Source organism: Berghia stephanieae, chromosome 5 (genome assembly GCF_034508935.2).
Source record: "Berghia stephanieae isolate SIO BIC M18660-M18661 chromosome 5, UCSD_Bste_1.3, whole genome shotgun sequence".
Classification (NCBI taxonomy): domain Eukaryota; kingdom Metazoa; phylum Mollusca; class Gastropoda; order Nudibranchia; family Aeolidiidae; genus Berghia; species Berghia stephanieae.
Genome location: NC_088364.1, coordinates 64,505,500 through 64,522,999, shown reverse-complemented (window position 1 = coordinate 64,522,999; position 17,500 = coordinate 64,505,500). Strand labels below are relative to the sequence as shown.

At 35.8% G+C, this 17,500-nt stretch overlaps 1 protein-coding gene across 2 annotated transcripts in view; it reads left to right on the top strand.

Annotated features, from left to right (window-relative positions):
• Window positions 1-17,500, top strand: part of LOC144973401 (tektin-3-like) — a 35,450-nt gene that overhangs the window by 3,580 nt on the left and 14,370 nt on the right. The window lies entirely within an intron of this gene.

The window sequence follows — 17,500 nt, the reverse complement described above, 5'->3', positions numbered from 1 at the left end:
AATAATAATAATAATAAATAATAATAATAATAATAATAATAATAATAATAATAATAATAATAAAATAAATAATAATAATATAATAATAATAAAATATAATAATAATAACTAATAATAATAATAATATAATAATAATAATAATAATAATAATAATAATAATAATGAATATATAAGTCATTATGAATACAAGTGCTGCCTGTTGAAACCACAATCGTCTCATTCATTGATATTTGATAGTACAATGACAATAATTTTTCGTTTTGTTTGTTTTTTGGGGTGTATTTTTTTTTTTTGTTTGTTTGTGGGGTTTTTAAAAAAATATTTTTTAAATGTTAATTTGTTTGTTTGTTAGCTTTTGTTATTTTGTTTGTTTGTTGTTTTATTGTTTGTTTATTTGTTTTTTGTTTGTTTATTTACTTTTCAAAAATATATTTTTTGGTTTTCTTTTTCTTTTTGACTAGAAATGTTCACTTCAATAAATATCGGTTAAATTAAGATAACCCTTAAGTTTGGAGTTCCGGGTTTACAAATCTTCAACAAATTGACGTCGGTTTCTTTCAAAGAGACATGTTAAATATAATATCTCTGGCCAAAATGAATAAAAAGTTGATTTGTCAGCGAAGGATAGTTATGGGCAATCAAAGGGCTGTATGCCATGAATTGATAATGGAGTTGTCAGTCTCTTGCATGCGGTCGCTATAGAAACATCGCTGTTTCATTATGAGCCAATCGTCTTCGGAATAGAATTATTCAAAGGGTTAATCAAGTAGCTTGATTAGTCCCCTTCTGTCGTCTTCGTACTTTACCTTTTCCTATTCTTTTTTTTTTTTTTTCATTATGTTGTGACCAGTTGTGGCACTACGCATTCACTTTTTCAATTAAGTTCAGACCCTCCCCTTCTCTCTCTCTCTCTCTCTCTCTCTCTCTCTCTCTCTCTCTCTCTCTCTCTCTCTCTCTCTCTCTCTCTCTCTCTCTCTCTCTCTCCACTTTACTAGTTTCACATTCCAATGTTTAATCAATTCATTTTTAAAACAAATTTTCATGGTTGCGTATTTGAATAAAGATATAAATATTGGAGATCGATGTAAAGGGATAAGGCGGGGTAGGGGGAGGGGGGGGGGGGAGGGGTTGGAAGTCAGGGCAGGTCATCTCGACAATGGATTTCAATTTACGTGCAAATTCACAGGTTCGGTAACCAAATACAATCGTTGACTTATTTTATTATTAATATAGATAGTATGCGCTTTGCCAAGAAGCTCACAACATTGACATCCGGAAGTATAACGGACCAACACACAAAGCTGTGTGTAACCCTCCCATTTATAGTCTGGATAATACAGTTAAGTGAGAATTAACTCATAAACGCGGAGGCAAAAAAAAACAAAAAAAAAACACACACACAAAAAAAAAAACAAAGACCCGAGTGACGTAAGCTTTACTCTATCAATAGATAGCATGAAGCTGACGTCACTCGGGTCTTTGTTTTTGTTTTTTGCCATCCGCGTTTATGGGCAATTCTCACTAAACTGTATTAAATAACCAGACTTTCAACCTTTAAGGTTACACATAGTTTTGTGTATTAGTCCGTTAAACTTCCGGATGGCAATGTTGTGAGATTCTTAGCCAAGCACATACAATCTATCTGCACACGAATTGAAAATAATTTGTCAGTTTGACAGTTTTTATGTTGTATCAAAGAGGAAATCAAATTTTTGAGTGAATGAATGCATGTAATACTTTGAATGCTTTCTTATTTCGTTATCCAGACCTGCCTAACTTGAAAATGTAAAAATTCGTAATTTTTAGGAAATAAAAATTGTAGTCGTTACTGTTAACGTTGAAAATGAACGATTAGTAGGGATTAAAGTTAGCATTTCAAAAACCTTAAAATCATATAGTCTAGCATCAATTTTCATTTTTGATAAGTTTTTTTTAATGACTTAGAGATGCTCGTGAAGTTCTGAAGTAAGAGCCAAAATTTCGTAATTCTATCAATTTTTCGTAATTGTAGGCAGGTCTAGCCTGCGTTATCCCGACGGAATTTGAGTTTTTGGCCATAATATTTTCCATATATTATAGATAGTTCGAAGTTGACGTCACTCAGGTCTTTGTTATTGTTTTTTTTTCCATCTGCGTTTATGAGTAATACGCTTCAACAGTCGTAACGTCACTTCCCTCGTAATGACGCATGGTAACTTAGTAACTGGCTCTAAACTATCGGAACAAAGGCGGACGTCCTTATGAAATATTTCTCCGACGAGCATAAAAGCGTATCCAGAGGAAACAAATTACATTATAAATCTGATCATGTTTTGACTTTTACACATTCTGATCACAAGACATATGAAAAGTTCTAGCCAGCACGAAGAATAAAAAGTACCGGTTTTCTTTGTTTAGAACCACGATGACCGCCGTTGCTGGGCGACGTGACATCAGACTGTTGAATCCAATTCTCACTAAACTGTATTAACCTGACTATAAATGTTCAAGGTTACACATAGTTTTGTGTGTTGGTCCGTTATACTTCCGGATGGCAGTGTTGTGAGCTTCTTAGCCAAGCGCCTACTATCTTTATTCACATGTGTTGTTTAAAGAGACATTATGCGGCTATGAGATCGTGTGGTATGACCTACGCTTTCGGATCGGAAGGTCCTGGGTTCGAACCTCGCTCTGCGCAGAGTTGAGTCCTTGGAAAAGGCTTTTTAATAACAGTCTCTCACCGGACTCAGGTGTAAAATGAGTACCTAGTCGTTAACAGCGTTGTCTTTGTGGAAAAATATTTTTTTATTATCGTCAAACAGGCGCCATGTCTTGTTCTACATGTTACGTGTAGCTGTTGGTCGGGACCCCTTGTAAAGCGCTTTGAGCAGTGTTACATGTTATATATAGTGCTCTTTATATGATTTTTTTTTTTGTGTGGAAAAAATTAATAAATCCTAAGATGGGGCAAGTTACCAATACGACAACGTGCCCTTATTTCCAGGTCTAGTAACCCGAACAGTTATGATCTCAATCGTATATATGGGACTACCCTCAATCCAAGCAAAATATTTTAAATTAAAATACAACAATGATAAATCAAACCCGTTATTGTATTCGACTTTCAGACCTGCGAATATGTGCACGTTGCCCTCCCCCCATGTCATTTTGAATTTTAACACACGGATTCAATTCCTTTTGTAGAAATCGATACACACTTCAGTGATATTTTCACTTATTTCTGTTCAGCACCGATGATTTTTTAAAATAAAAATAGTTTTTGTTGCCTATAAAAGGCACCATTAGTTACTTAACAAAGGGTGACCGGAATTCAAATTGAATTATAATATTACATCGTACAACAATAGACTATGTCAATTAATTACACCATTCACACAATATAGATAGTATCTATAATATTATTTAAAGTAGAGAACAGTAGGGCTTCCTGAAGCCTGGGATTGTGAAAATAAGTACTTGGGAAAAAGTGAAAATGGAGAGGCTTCCTATAATATTATTTAACTTGCTCTACATTTCAAATCTGAGTGGTGTGTGTCTCTTTGAAATTCTTGTCAGGCTTGGCTGGTTACAGTTTAAACTCGAACATTTATAGAGAGCAATAATATCCACCAAACGTGCTCAAAGCGCTTTACAAGGGGTACCTATCCAACAGCAACACTTAATACGCAGGGCGACACATGACGTCTGTTAGGCAATATTACTTTTTCTGACAGAGATATCGTTGTTAACGGCCAGGTACTCATTTTACACCTGAGTTCGATGAGAGACTGTGAGTCCTTTCTAAGGACTTAACTATGCGCCGCTCTGAGCGGGACTAGAACCCTGGACCTTCCTATCCGAAGGCAAGTGTCATATCACTCGACCAAACAGCCGCCCAAAAGACGTGAAAGAATCGTAGGCCTACATTAACTCGTAGTGGAATTGAACGTTACCACGTCCCTTGATCTGATTCGGACAGTCCGAACAATAATCTATCAATAAACAATGGTAGTGGTTTTATAAGTTAAGCGAACTACATACGTTTCACACATGCATAATGTGTTTAAGCAAAATACTCACCCGTTCTGCCTTCAGACATCTTGTACACTAAATCTATGGGAATGAGCTGCGTTCTTTTGCATGACTTAATACTAGGATCAACAAGTTAATTAATCTGTATTGAAATGAAATAAGAATGAAGGCATCAGAGGAGGGATAGAATTTAACTCGTCATTTATTTATCGATGGACGTGTAGGCTACTGTCATAGTTACTTATCAGCCTGTCATAAAAAACACTCCCATCCAGTCAAGTCTCTGTCGCATGATCAATGCCTAGCAGCTACCAAAACCAAGAACGGCCTTTCTAGGGGCCGGTACTTCCGCTCACTGACAAAATACCTTTTTGTGGGTTTTTTTTCTTTTCTTTCTTTCTTTTTTTTTTTTTTTTGTTTTTGTTTTTTTTTGTTTGTTTTTGTTTTTGTTTTGTTTTGTTGTTGTTTGTTTTGTTTTTTTTTTTTGTATTTGTAATTGTTTGTTTGTTTGTTTTTTGGGTTTTTTTTTTTTGCCAGAGAGCTTTTTACTTTATCCACTCAAAGCGCGTTGCTATTGCTACCCTTGTCTATTACAAAGTATCAACTTTCCGCCAGATCAAATAGACCCAGCTACACAACCACTGATAGATGGATAAGGGATTCGGAAAAATATAAATCTCAACTCCACCCATGATCGATCTAGGTCGGTCCCTCCCTTGCGTGTGAAGCGAGTGCTCTACCAACTGAGCTATCGGGACTCAAATTTATGATATTGATTGATTCAAATGACACCCCCCCCCCCCCATCTTGTTAAAATGTTTCCATTTAAACTAAAAACCAACTCACTGACAAAACTCATTTTTTGTAAAAACTACCAGACAGTCTGAGACATTTTAAAATTCAATTATCGGTGAATAATGATTTTTAAAGATGATTTTCAACTTGTAAAAATAATATTAAACCTGAGACGTCAATCAAAGAAGTATCGAGTTTAGAAATGATTGATTTGCTGTGTGTCATCTTAATTTATTGATATTCAGATTAATTAAAAAGAAATTATGACCAATTTTGAAGAATAAAGTGTTTTGACGGTGTAAATTAAGAGACATTTTTATCAAAAGAGTGGGTGGTGGTGATAAATGGGGGAAATTTGTTGTAACCCAGACACATTAAGTAATAAAGGTAATAAATTATGTGGAAAAAAGGGGGAGAAAATCTATGCCCCGGGTCAAATTTGTCATAAATGTAATTAGACGCCCATTTGCGGTCTCTAGAATATTATAATATCGCACTTTGATTGTGTGATACATTTTATTTGTAAAGAGGAAGGGGGAAGGTGGGGGGGGGGGGGTTGGTTGGGGGGGGGGGAGCGTAAAGTAATCGTACTTAATCATAGTTATGGGAATTTAATGATGATTTATTGATTAATCTGCTGGTAAGCAGCATCTATTAAAGAAGGAGAATAAAGACAACAAACAAAAAAGGTTTATTGAAGAAATGTGAGTAAAAATTAGCGGTGGTGTTGGTAGTGGTAGTAGCAAGAAGGAAAATGGATGGGGTTGGGGGTTAAAATTTATCTATCATTCATATTCAATATGAAACTTAAACGAATGGGGTTTTAATTTTAACGACGACCAAAGTCTAATAAATAATTGCATTTTTATTTTCTTTTGTCAAGCCAAAGATGACCCACGAAATTGGCTAGCAATGTTTTGTACTTTCGACGCCTCTTTTATTTCTGGAACTCATTTTCGAGACACACAGATTGTCCATGGGTGATAACGTATCTAAAGGACAATTTGATGTGAAGGGTACTCTCTTTTTAAAATGTGTAATCTTGGATATCATTTTTCGAGCTTGTTAAAATACACAGTAGTGCAGTGCGCTTCTTCTTCTTCTTCTTCTTCTTCTTCTTCTTCTTCTTCTTTCTTCTTCTTCTTCTTTCTTCTTCTTTCTTCTTCTTCTTCTTCTTTTTCTTCTTTTCTTCTTCTTGTTCCTCTTCTTCTTCTTCTTCTTCCTCTTCTTCTTCTTCTTCTTTTCTCTCCTTCCTCCTCCTTCTCCTTCTCCTCCTCCCTCCTCCTCCTCCTCCTCCTCCTCCTCCTCCTCCTCCTCCTCCTCCTCCTCCTCCTCCTCCACCTCTTTCTCCTCGACCTCCTTGCATTCATCCTCATCAACATGATCATCGTCTGAATCAAATTCCAACGAGATGATTCGTTTATAATGAACGCACTTCGATTTATAGGACTAAGTTATTCAAAATTTTAAAAACGAAACAAAAACAACACACACACACACACACACACACACACACACACACACAAACCCAACAAAAACAACAAATTAACAACAAAACAACAATTAAAAAAAAAACAAAAAAAAAAAACAGGCACAAAAAAAACAAAAAAAAAAACAACAATGCAATCAACTGAAAAACAAAACAAAGAAGAAACTAAACAAAAAAGTAACACCGAAAATTAAAAAAAAACAACAAACAACATCACGGACGCCCACAAACGATAAATAATTTAAAAAATACAATTGAATACAAAATCAAGCTAAACCAGTAACTTGTGGAATTTCACCGAGAATTAATCGTTATGGACTAGGAATTCTAGCGTTAGGGTTAATTTGAAAAGAAAGAAATAAAAGAAAGCGGTCGCCATTATATAATACGTTCTGAAATCGTTCATATTACAGTGCTTGTGTTCTTATTGTAGTCCCGCACAAATGAACGCATTATTATTGCCTCTTGTTTAACATCGGTGGGAGATTGATTTTTAAAAAGCGAACGTTTGTTTTGCCGTCTGATCTAGACGTCTACTATTTGTTAGGCAATTTGTTTTAGTATTGGGCGTTCGTCGTCAATAAATCGATGACGTTGCCACGACACAACAGGCTCTTTGTGTGTCAACATCTGAGAAAGAACTAACGTCTTACATTGTTCTAAGCACGGTTGAATGGCCACGAATTCATTATAAATTTATAACGTATCACATCATTTGATAAAAGAGGCCATCTTGTAACATGGTTTATTATAATATTATATTATGACCCTTCGTCTCAAAGCGGTAGTAAAACGGGATGAACAAACAAACAAACAAAAAAAGTAATCTTTCAGAACCATTTGGCCCATGGAGCCCGAGTTTATCCCGGTTTCTGTAGCGTGAAACGTATAATAGCAATTGCATGATACCCTCCTTTGGATAGGACGCTAGTCTATCGCAAAGTACTTTCCGCCAGATCTAGCAGACCCAGCTACTCAACCACTGTTGGGTGGACAGAGGTGGACAGAAAAAAAATCTCGACTGCACCGGGATCGATCTCGGTCCCTTTGTATGTGAAGCGAGTGCTCTCCCAACTGAGCTATTGGGACCCCTTAGGGATGAACAAGGTGTTGGAAATTGAATTAATAGCCACAAATAATGAATCTTGGTGGTGATTTCCATTCAATATGGCGGGAATTAATACAATTCCTTATATTGAAAAATAAAAATCTCAAAGTTCGTGTTTCTTATAATTTCAATTCTAATCTAAATTATCTTTTCGTAGTCCGTTTCGAAACGACGTTTTACATATTACCCGAGACCGATTTATGATGAAGATTCAATGATTTTTGTTGTTGTTGTTGTATTTTACTGGTGAGGAACCCGCAGTATTTGTAGGGAAATAAAGGCTATTACGAACAGGCACTCATCTATATGACAAGACTTTTAATGGTTATACTACTGCATTGAGTAAATTGACACAGATCAAGGCGAATCTTTTGAGCCGTCAACAATCAAAATAGGTCCGGTAATAAAGTTTGTAGGTGCACGCAAAAGAATCTGGCAATAGGGCGGCCAAATGGCGATTTCTAACTTTAAAAGATCGATCATTATGCCCAAGCAGATTTTCTAAATAATAATTTGAGTCAGCGGGTGATAGAATTACCCTTTGTTTAAGAAATATTTGCAAGTTACTCGTATAGCAATCTGTAAAAAATAGTTTTATAACTTTTTGATTTGCAAATAATTCTTTGCTCGTTGGCAAATAAAAAGTTAACACGGGCTGTAGGGAGAAATGTTAATCCCCAATCCTATTTTTTTCAAAAAAGAATAGTTATATCATAATTTGAGTTCCACAGCCTTAAACCGATATTATGTCGCGTTGGTTTAATAATCAGAATATTGAATTTATAGCCAACAATATAATTTGAGACACGGATTAAGTTTTTTACTTGTCTTGTTGCAAAGTCTGGCAAAGTTCAATTAATTTAATAGATCTCATCAGATTAATCAAATTAATTGACGTTTTCTACAAGTTCAAGTAAGACTTTGCGAAATCCTGAAATTTAGAGCCCCCCCCCCCCCCTCCCCCCAAATGAGGATATTAAAATCGGTCGATATGGACGAGTTTTCTTGCTAAATTTTTGAATACTTGTTTTTTTCATAGTACGACGGGTTTCTGGTTAAAGATATAGCTGTACAGCTTTCGTCAAAGATTTTAACAGACTTTGGGGGGGGGGGGGGTGAGAGGGGGGGGGGTTAACTGAAGAAGAAGAAGAAGAAGAAGAAGAAGAAGAAGAAGAAGAAGAAGAAGAAGAAGAAGAAGAAGAAGAAGATCAATATATATATATATATATATATATATATATATATATATATATATATATAGAGAGAGAGAGAGAGAGAGAGAGAGAGAGAGAGAGGGGGGGGGGGGGAGAGATGTATTTTAGAGACGTCCGCCGACTTTTACAAACGATGTAATTATATTTTCGAATTAATTCTAGTTTCTCTTTGATTGAGGCCGTGTAATATTACAGTGAAAAACACACACACACACACACACACACTCTCTCTCTCTCTCTCTCTCTCTCTCTCTCTCTCTCTCGATAAGTACCTACTTATTTGATACTTATTTATCAATACAATACACCACCAATCAAGAATGTTATCTCCTTTAACAAAAGGACTAATACTTACACTAATACTAATACTAAGGTTTGTTTTAAATCTATCGATAGCCTCGAATCAATCAAGCAAGCAGATCGATTGAAAAGCGCAAATAGTCTCCATAATAATTATAATCGTATCGCTGGATTACTGCCGAACTCTGGCCAAAAGCTTTGGTTCTAATTTGGCCAGATTATATTTTTTTTAAAACTGAAAATATATAAATAGATACATAAACTTTATTCATCCGTAAGGAAATTAGTTTTACAAACGTGAATTACAAGAATGCATGAAAAATAAATAAACATTATAAAAATGTTATATTTATATAATTTTATAAATAAATATGGTAAACGAAATAAAAAATAATTACCCTCTATTTAGATGAATTAGTTAAATGGCCACTCTACTTGTCAAAAAAATCTTAAACTTGAGACTGAAAAAAGTTTAGAAATGCGTCTTCAAATGAGTCTCAATTTAAATGTTTTAAAGAGTTCAAGGGTCAACTTAATCCATTTATATAGTTTGAAGTTGAAATGAAATCTGTCCAAAATGGAAAGAAAAGAATAAAAGAATAAAAAGACCTTTTGTCATTGAAGGGAAGATTAGACGGCACGGGTAATTTAACCCGGCCAATCAAATACGTTTATTGGGTTCGTAAGGAGATCATCTATCGAGTGGATTAGGGAGACCGTCGGTGTGCTGGGTGCTGGGTTTTAAACAAACATAACAGTCTGTGTTGGTCATTGCGTATTAATGCGCAATGTGTAGTTTGCATGTTGTTTTTTTTAACCCCTTCTTCTTATGGAATTGAACACGTACAGCTATGTGGTCTTGTGGTATTCGCCTTCGGATCAGACAGTCCAGGGTTCGAGTCCAGTTCTGAGCTGCCCATGGATGAGTTCTTGGAAAAGGCTATTTGGCTACATTCTGTTTAATGTCTATTTCTTTTCCGTCATTCCTTTCTTTCTCCCCCCCCCCCCTTTCGTTCTTTATTTTTTCTTTCTTTCTTTCTTTCTTTCTTTCTTTGGTGGAATCTGATACAAATAAAAGATGACATAATGTTGACGCTGGTATTACTTTAAATACTTCAAAGCCGTGCTAACCTCATCGCAACCAACTAAATTGGTTAACATTAAGGAATTAACATTATTGATAATGTAAAGGTTAATAATACTACCAACTAAATGTTCAGTTAATTAATGTTATTTCATCATCACCGTCATCATCATCATCATTATTATTATCATCATCATCATCATCATCATCATCACCAAATGGTATTGGATTTGCTTTGGACATTGATTGCCTTGGCTCTCCGGTCTCCATTTTCTCTGATCGACTCAGAAAATCGACGTTCATAAGATAACACTAGATCTCTCCTATTAATGTATTCAGACCTGTGCCTAGCCTGTTCGATTATCCGCAGGTTATTCAAAACAGTAAAAAGGAACCAAAAAATAAATTAAATAAAACTAAAGGAGAGAGAGAGAGAGAGAGAGAGAGAGAGAGAGAGAGAGAGAGAGAGAGAGAGACCCCCCCCAAAAAAAAAAAACAACAAAAAAACCAAAAACAAAAACAAACAATCAATAACAAACCAAAAAAGAAAACCCCAATAAACTGACCAACAACAAAAAAAAACAAAAAAACAAAAACAAAATCAAAACCAAGCAAAACAGAAAAGACAGCAGCAAAAGAAAAAAAAACAACACCCCCTCCCTCCTTCCGAAAAAATAAAAATCAAAACCAAGCAAAACAGAAAAGACAGCAGCAACCCACTCCCCCCTCCCCCAACAGACAAACAAAGAAACAAACAACAAAAGTAGGATTGGCTTAATCGCGACAAAATGCACGTCCATAGTATCAGTCTGTCTTGCACCTCTTTTCTCACTGTCGTGCTTGAAGCGATTGTTCTTACGGCGATAGATTACGATTACAAGTAACTTGCCCAGCCACTAATCTGTCGGTGGTCCAAGTAGAGGGACAGGCCAATCAATATCCACTGAACACCACCAAACTCTTACAAATCGTCTTTTTTATATTTTAGCAAGAAAAAATTGGACTCCCCATAACTATCGATTAAAATGATCCCCAACTTGCCAAGAATTCTTAAACCTGAGACTTCTAAGTTTGTAATTATTGGCAAGTTGTGGTGCCATTTTAATCGATAGATAGAGGGAGTAAAACTAGTTCTAGCCAAATGTGAAAATGCTCTTTGTCGGTTTATAGCAGTTAAAGCTGGACTGGTAGTTCAATATGGTTGACGTTAGCGCTGACTGGATTTGATTGATTTTGCACTTGATCTTACTTTGTCTGGGTACTTAAAATTCACTTCGGTGTTTCATACATAAAACATTAGGTTACCACACTTCGTATACATAATATATTTATGCCCTGATATTCAGATGGCCACTAGCAATGTTAGTTAAGACACTATTGATTTCGCAGACAACGACGGACATACACACCCACCCGCCCGCGTTTGACTAATCGGTGCGCATGTCGTGTGAATTCAGGGTACACTTAGCTCTTTGCATGTTCGTGTACAACATGCAGATTTGACACATGGCGCTGGCAGCAGCAGTAGTTAGTGAACCTAAGAAAGGTCACTTTGTTGCCAGGCGTCCGCGATGCCCCGATACATATGTAAGGTGTGACTGACCTTTCGACGCCAGCAATGGCAATAACTATATGCTGCAAATATATGATGTCATGTTTATTTCGAGTTCGATCACATTGAATTGCATCATCGTATACACGGTCACTCGACCCTTTACCTCATTCCTTTCTCTCTTTGTGAATGGATCTTTAATTATCAAAGGGAAGTGATGTGTTTTGGATTAATTAATTTTTTTTTTTTTTGGGGGGGGGGGGGGGGGGTATTTTTATTTTATTTTTTTTTTTGGGGGGGGGGGGTTGTTGTTGCTAGTTTTGGTGGGTTTTTTTTTTGTTTGTTGTTTTTATTTTGTTTTGTTTTGATCTTTTTTTTTTTTTTTTTGATGATTTTGTTTGTTTGTTGTTTTTACAATACGTAGTGATAGAAAAAATGTTCAGAAGAGGCTAAAAACCTGCATTCATAACTTACATGTTCCTTCAATTTTGTACATTACTTTATATGAGCTGCAGGCGCTGGTTTTGGCATGAGACAGTGGTTGTGGAAGTTTTAACCTTGGGGACTTGAGTTGACGTATTCTGGGTTTTTTTTCATGACACTGCTCTATTTTGTGTAGTCTTGATCATTGCTTTTCGCTAATATCTGAAGTTAATAGTACGTTTGTTCCTATTTCATTTCTTCTATTTTGGCACACACCAGAACGTCATATATAAAAATCAACAAAGGAAAAAAAAAAACTAGAAAAAAAACACACCCCGCCACACACACACACACACACACACACACACACACACACACGTCCATACATAAAAACCCTCCCAAATGAGTTGATTGTCATATCTCTGAGTGTCGATTACGTAATATTTCATTCTCACCGATATATTCGACTCCAATTATAATTTCTTCTCGGTCCGACAATTTTATCGACTTCGACAATCGATAATTATTGAAGCAAGGCTAGACATGGAGAGACTCGTTAAAAGTCGATTAAAAGAGAATCTGCCTGAAGGGTGTATGCCTGAAATTTTGAACAATGAAATAACAATACTATTATAAAATTCTTGTACACCACCGTTGGGAAATTCGAACAAGTTCCCGATGCCGCTTCGCCACATTGGGGAGCGCGCATTTGAAAGGAGTTCGAAATTTCAAACACAGCTATTCAAGAATCTGACTATTGTACCTACGTACGTACCTACACATATTTGCAAGTATGATAACCGAACGCAATTATGGTCTAGTTAACATTGTTGTAATTCACAATATTCTGCGTCAATTTTTTGAGATTTCCATTACAACGATGAGGCCACAATGAATTGGGTCTTATTATATCTCTCACTCATATTCTTTTTTTTTAAAAAACCAAAATGTATTCTTTTTTAATGTTTTTTTTTTTTTAAACAATCGATGGTTTTCGACTTTAACAATTTTACATTAAGAATTATCATTGTGACATAGATATCAATACGCGTCAAAATCAATTTTTTAGGAATCAGACGGTATTGAGAAATAGTTCGAAACTCCAGACGTAAAAGTCCAAGATTACTATATTAAATTATTCTCGTCATACTTGGCAATGCGATGAGGCCTATAACGATACATACACAATATTATGTTGAAATAAGATTGAGAGAAAAGATCAATGGACCTTTTTACCCAAGTTAGGATACGCCACTGCGTGTGTAGAACTCGTGACGTAGGTGTCGAAATTAGGGCCCCAGTGTTGAAATTAGGGCCACCATCAGAAAAAACCCCCAAAAAACTACACATCTAAAAAAAAAGCAAATTGCGAGCGTAACTAGAAATGTAGAACGTATTAATTTAAATGATATTAATGAAAAATTATTTTTCTATTTGATGGTACAAACCGGAGGTCGATAGCTTGAAAATAAAACGAGCGGCAGGGTTTTAAACAAAGCACATCAAAAACAAGGTCACAGGGTGTCGAAATTCGTACCCCCTACCTTAGTACTTAAGGTTATTTCAATGAACGTGTTAAAACTCACTCATCTTACGCGCACTCAAAAGCTAGTGACCCTAGACCGGGGTCAGGTGTTGCCAAGCGCCCGCTGTGACCTCTTGTGGTACTTATTACAGACCTGCCATTCGGCATCTGTTACGTAAAGTTCCGCTCTATGAGGTCACCGACTAGTTTACTGGAATGCTATAGGATGGGTCATTGTTACGTCTCACACGTCTAGTGTTTAATAAATCATGTACTCGGTAACACTCATAGGCGAGATGGAACACGGTGCTGTTCATTCCAGGAACCTATGACGAAAAATATGTTGTTCTTCAGAGCCGTAATGTCCACGGCCAGGAGTTTCTTCCGTTTCTGAAGCCCTTAAACGTAAAGTAACAACTTGTTGCGACCCTCATATATTAGGACATTAGTCCATCGCAAAGCACTTTTGCCAGAATTAATGAATCAAGCACATAGCAAACTAGAGGACATTGATCAAGCAGCATACTCATTGCCAGGTGGACGGAATGATGAGTGTATAGTATGAAATATGCCTTTCCAAAGCCATCCAGGGTTGCCGACTGAGGAGGCGAAATTTACGGAACTTTTACGTGAACACACTATCTGAGTGCAGAAGTCCAGCTAAAAGATGTTATGTACTTGCTTTTTTCCGTTCAGCGGAAAATATACTGAAGGTTTTTTTTTTTCTGGGGGGGGGGGGGGGGGGGGGGGGGGGGGGTTAACACACTGAATTCGTAAATAGGCCGAAAAACGGCAATCTTGGGTATAATTTGGGTAATCGTCGGTTCGAACTTCCAAACTTCGGACGTAATAGGGAACAAAAGTGTGATGTAAAAAAAATACAAAACTGGTTTCAATTTCATTGGAAGTGTAAATCCACTTTTCCAGAGGACTGGATACATGTCTAGTGTAATTTATCTTCTGGTCTCTGAGTAATGGTATTTTATTTTCCAATCTAAATAATATATGCTGGTCATCAATAAAAATCATCAAATCGTTGCTCTTTTACGTCCCTAAGAACCTGCCTGTTCACACTGCTACTAAAATAGTTATTCCACATTACACGTAACCATTTCATTATAAGTATTAGGTTACATTCAGACTTCCAATGAGTTTGGAACCGGAAGAGCAGAGGGTATGACGTCACGATTTCTCTGTCCTATAATTTAGGCTGTATTGTGTGTTCAAGACTCAATCTACACACAACCACGACAGGAAACCAATAAAAAAGTGGTACTTACCTATCAGATAATGAAACGAAAAACACACACACACACACACACATACACACACACACACACACACACACACACACCCTTTGTTCAAACATGCCACCAACCGGACACGCACCAGCACAGGGTTGCTTTGTGAAAAGAGTATTGTCAATAAATCAATCACTTGCATTTGCTTTTGGGATTTTTTACCCCCCTACTATAATGTCACAGGGTGGGGGGTTAGCGCAGGAATATCTCCTTTTTTCTTTATATCGTATTCTTGTAGTTTGTTTGTTTGTTTTGGGTTTGTTTGTTTTGTTTGTTCTTTTTGTTTGTTTTTGTTTTTTTTTTGTTGTTGTTTTTTTTTGTTTGTTTTTGTTTTGTTTTTTGTTTTGTTGTGTGTGTGTGTTTTGTTTTTTTTTCGTTTTTATTTATTACAAAAAGTTATTCTTAAAAGAGAAGTTTTATGTGGCTATTATGTTTTGTGGTATGACACTCGCCTTCGGATCGGAAGGTCCTTGGTTCTAATCCCATTTTGAACGGCGCATAGTTGAGTCCTAGGAAAAAAGCTCTTTACTTACATTCTCTCGCCGTACTCGGGTGAAAAATGAGTACCTGCTCGTTAACAGCGTTGTCTCTGTCGGGAAAAAAATGTGATTTCGCCTAATAGGCGTCACGTTTCGTCCTACTTGTTAAGTGTTGCTGTTGGCTAGGGACGCCTTGTAAAGCGCTTTGAGCACGTTTAGTGGATATTGCGCTTTATAAAAGCTTAAGTTAAAAGTTAAAATTATATAAAGTGTGATTGAGTACCTGGCTATAGGAATTGACGGTTATTTTAAGATTGCTAGTACAAAAAGGGCGCTCAAAAGGCAACTTGTACTGTACTTAATGGAAATCAGATCGGTATTTTGTCGGTATGAACCAGACCCTAAAAAATGAGTTCAGAATCAAACTGACAGGAAATTTGAACATTGCGTGTGTTTTTTTTTTTTCAATGTTAATGTAAGACTCATTGAATGCCCTGACCCAGACTTAACCAGTTAACTGCCGTACTCTGGAAATACAAGTAATTAATAATTTGGCCAGAAAACTCGTCCTTTAAATCAATATCCATCGATTTAAATGACTTTCACATTAGCAAAAACTCTCAAACCTGGGAAATCAATAAATACTTAGCGAAGTCCCAGGTTTGAGAGTTTTTGCCTAGACGAGGGCCATTTAAATCGGTGGATATTTGAAGGACGAGTTTTCTGGCCAAACTTTTAATAACGTGACTTTCCACAGTACGGCAGACAACTGGTTAACAGCCGCGTGCAAATTTTAATAGCTTGAAGGTTCTTTAGAACTCATTAAGATGTATGCAAATGTAAATGAGCGATTTCGATTCTTAAATCTTTCGGAGCCTTTTCGTTGTAATAAAGAAAACCTTGGAAATGTATGCATGTCTTTTTCTAAGCGCCATTGTCTATGTCATAATAAATAGATAGGCATGGGATTTATGGCATTCTAATGTGTTTCGAATAAGAACACCATGCCTGTTAGCTTAGTCGTCAATATGTCAATGCGGTCATACTCTGGAAAAAAAATACACAAAAAAACACAAAAAAACAAACAAACAAACAAAAAACAAAACAAAAACAAAAACAAAAAAACAAAAACAAAACAAAACGAAAAAACAAAAAAAAAAAACAAAAAAAACCCAAAAAAAAACACCCAACAAAACAATAGAAAGACAACCCCCCCCCCCCCCCTCTAAAAAAAAACCCCCACAAAAATAAAAACAAACAAAAACGAATTAAAAATTTTAGCCAGAAAACTCGTCCTTCAAATATCAATCGAATAAAATGACCCTCATTATGGCAAAACTCTCAAACAGTCTGGATTTTAAGTGATAGATTAACATTTTCAATGTTTTTGTTATTGAGTGAAGAAGGGTTTAAGCCCGAAACGTTCCGTCAGTTATTTATTTATTTTTTTTTTTTTGAAGCTTATATAATTTTAGTTTTAGAGCAATATCATATCGATACAATTTATTTTCGAAATCGAATTTACATAGTTCAAATTTATTTAAGTTAAAGTCTATTCAACATGTTGCAAATGCTTTGTAAATCTGAATAATATTTAAAAGACAATCTAAAAGCAGTACAGTACTTACTCGTAAAACCTGTTTTTCTTGATTCACCCCTGAATGTATTTGTTTCAATTCTGTCCTACTTCGACAAAATATTTTTTTTTCCATTTTGGCTAGAAATTTTAAATTCAAATATCGATCAATTAAGTAAGATGATCTAGGGAACTTGTTTAAAATTATCAGTCCTGATATCTTAAAGAAGTGTTGAGTATAAAACCTTTTGACAAGATGAGAGTCAATGTTAATTGATATCGATATTTATATTTGAAATAAACATTTTTTTTTCTGGCTGAAAAGAGAAAATTAAAACTAACAAAAACCAACAAAGTGTTTTGCCAGAGCAAGTCTGAAAAGTACTTGAATCATAACACGCATGAATCGAACACACACAAAAAGAATGAAACGATTGCATGTGTTGCCTTTTGTGCAGAAGTATCAGTGTAACGAATTGAAATAATACTCGATCTGTCATGTAGACGTAGCCAAGATATGATTACACAACGTGATAATATCATGGCAATATGGTGGTTGGTTAGGTGTCTTAGCAACAGTTGCAAAGGTTCAGGGTTCGAGTTTCCACATTAAAATAATAATAATAATAATCAACGGGCAGTT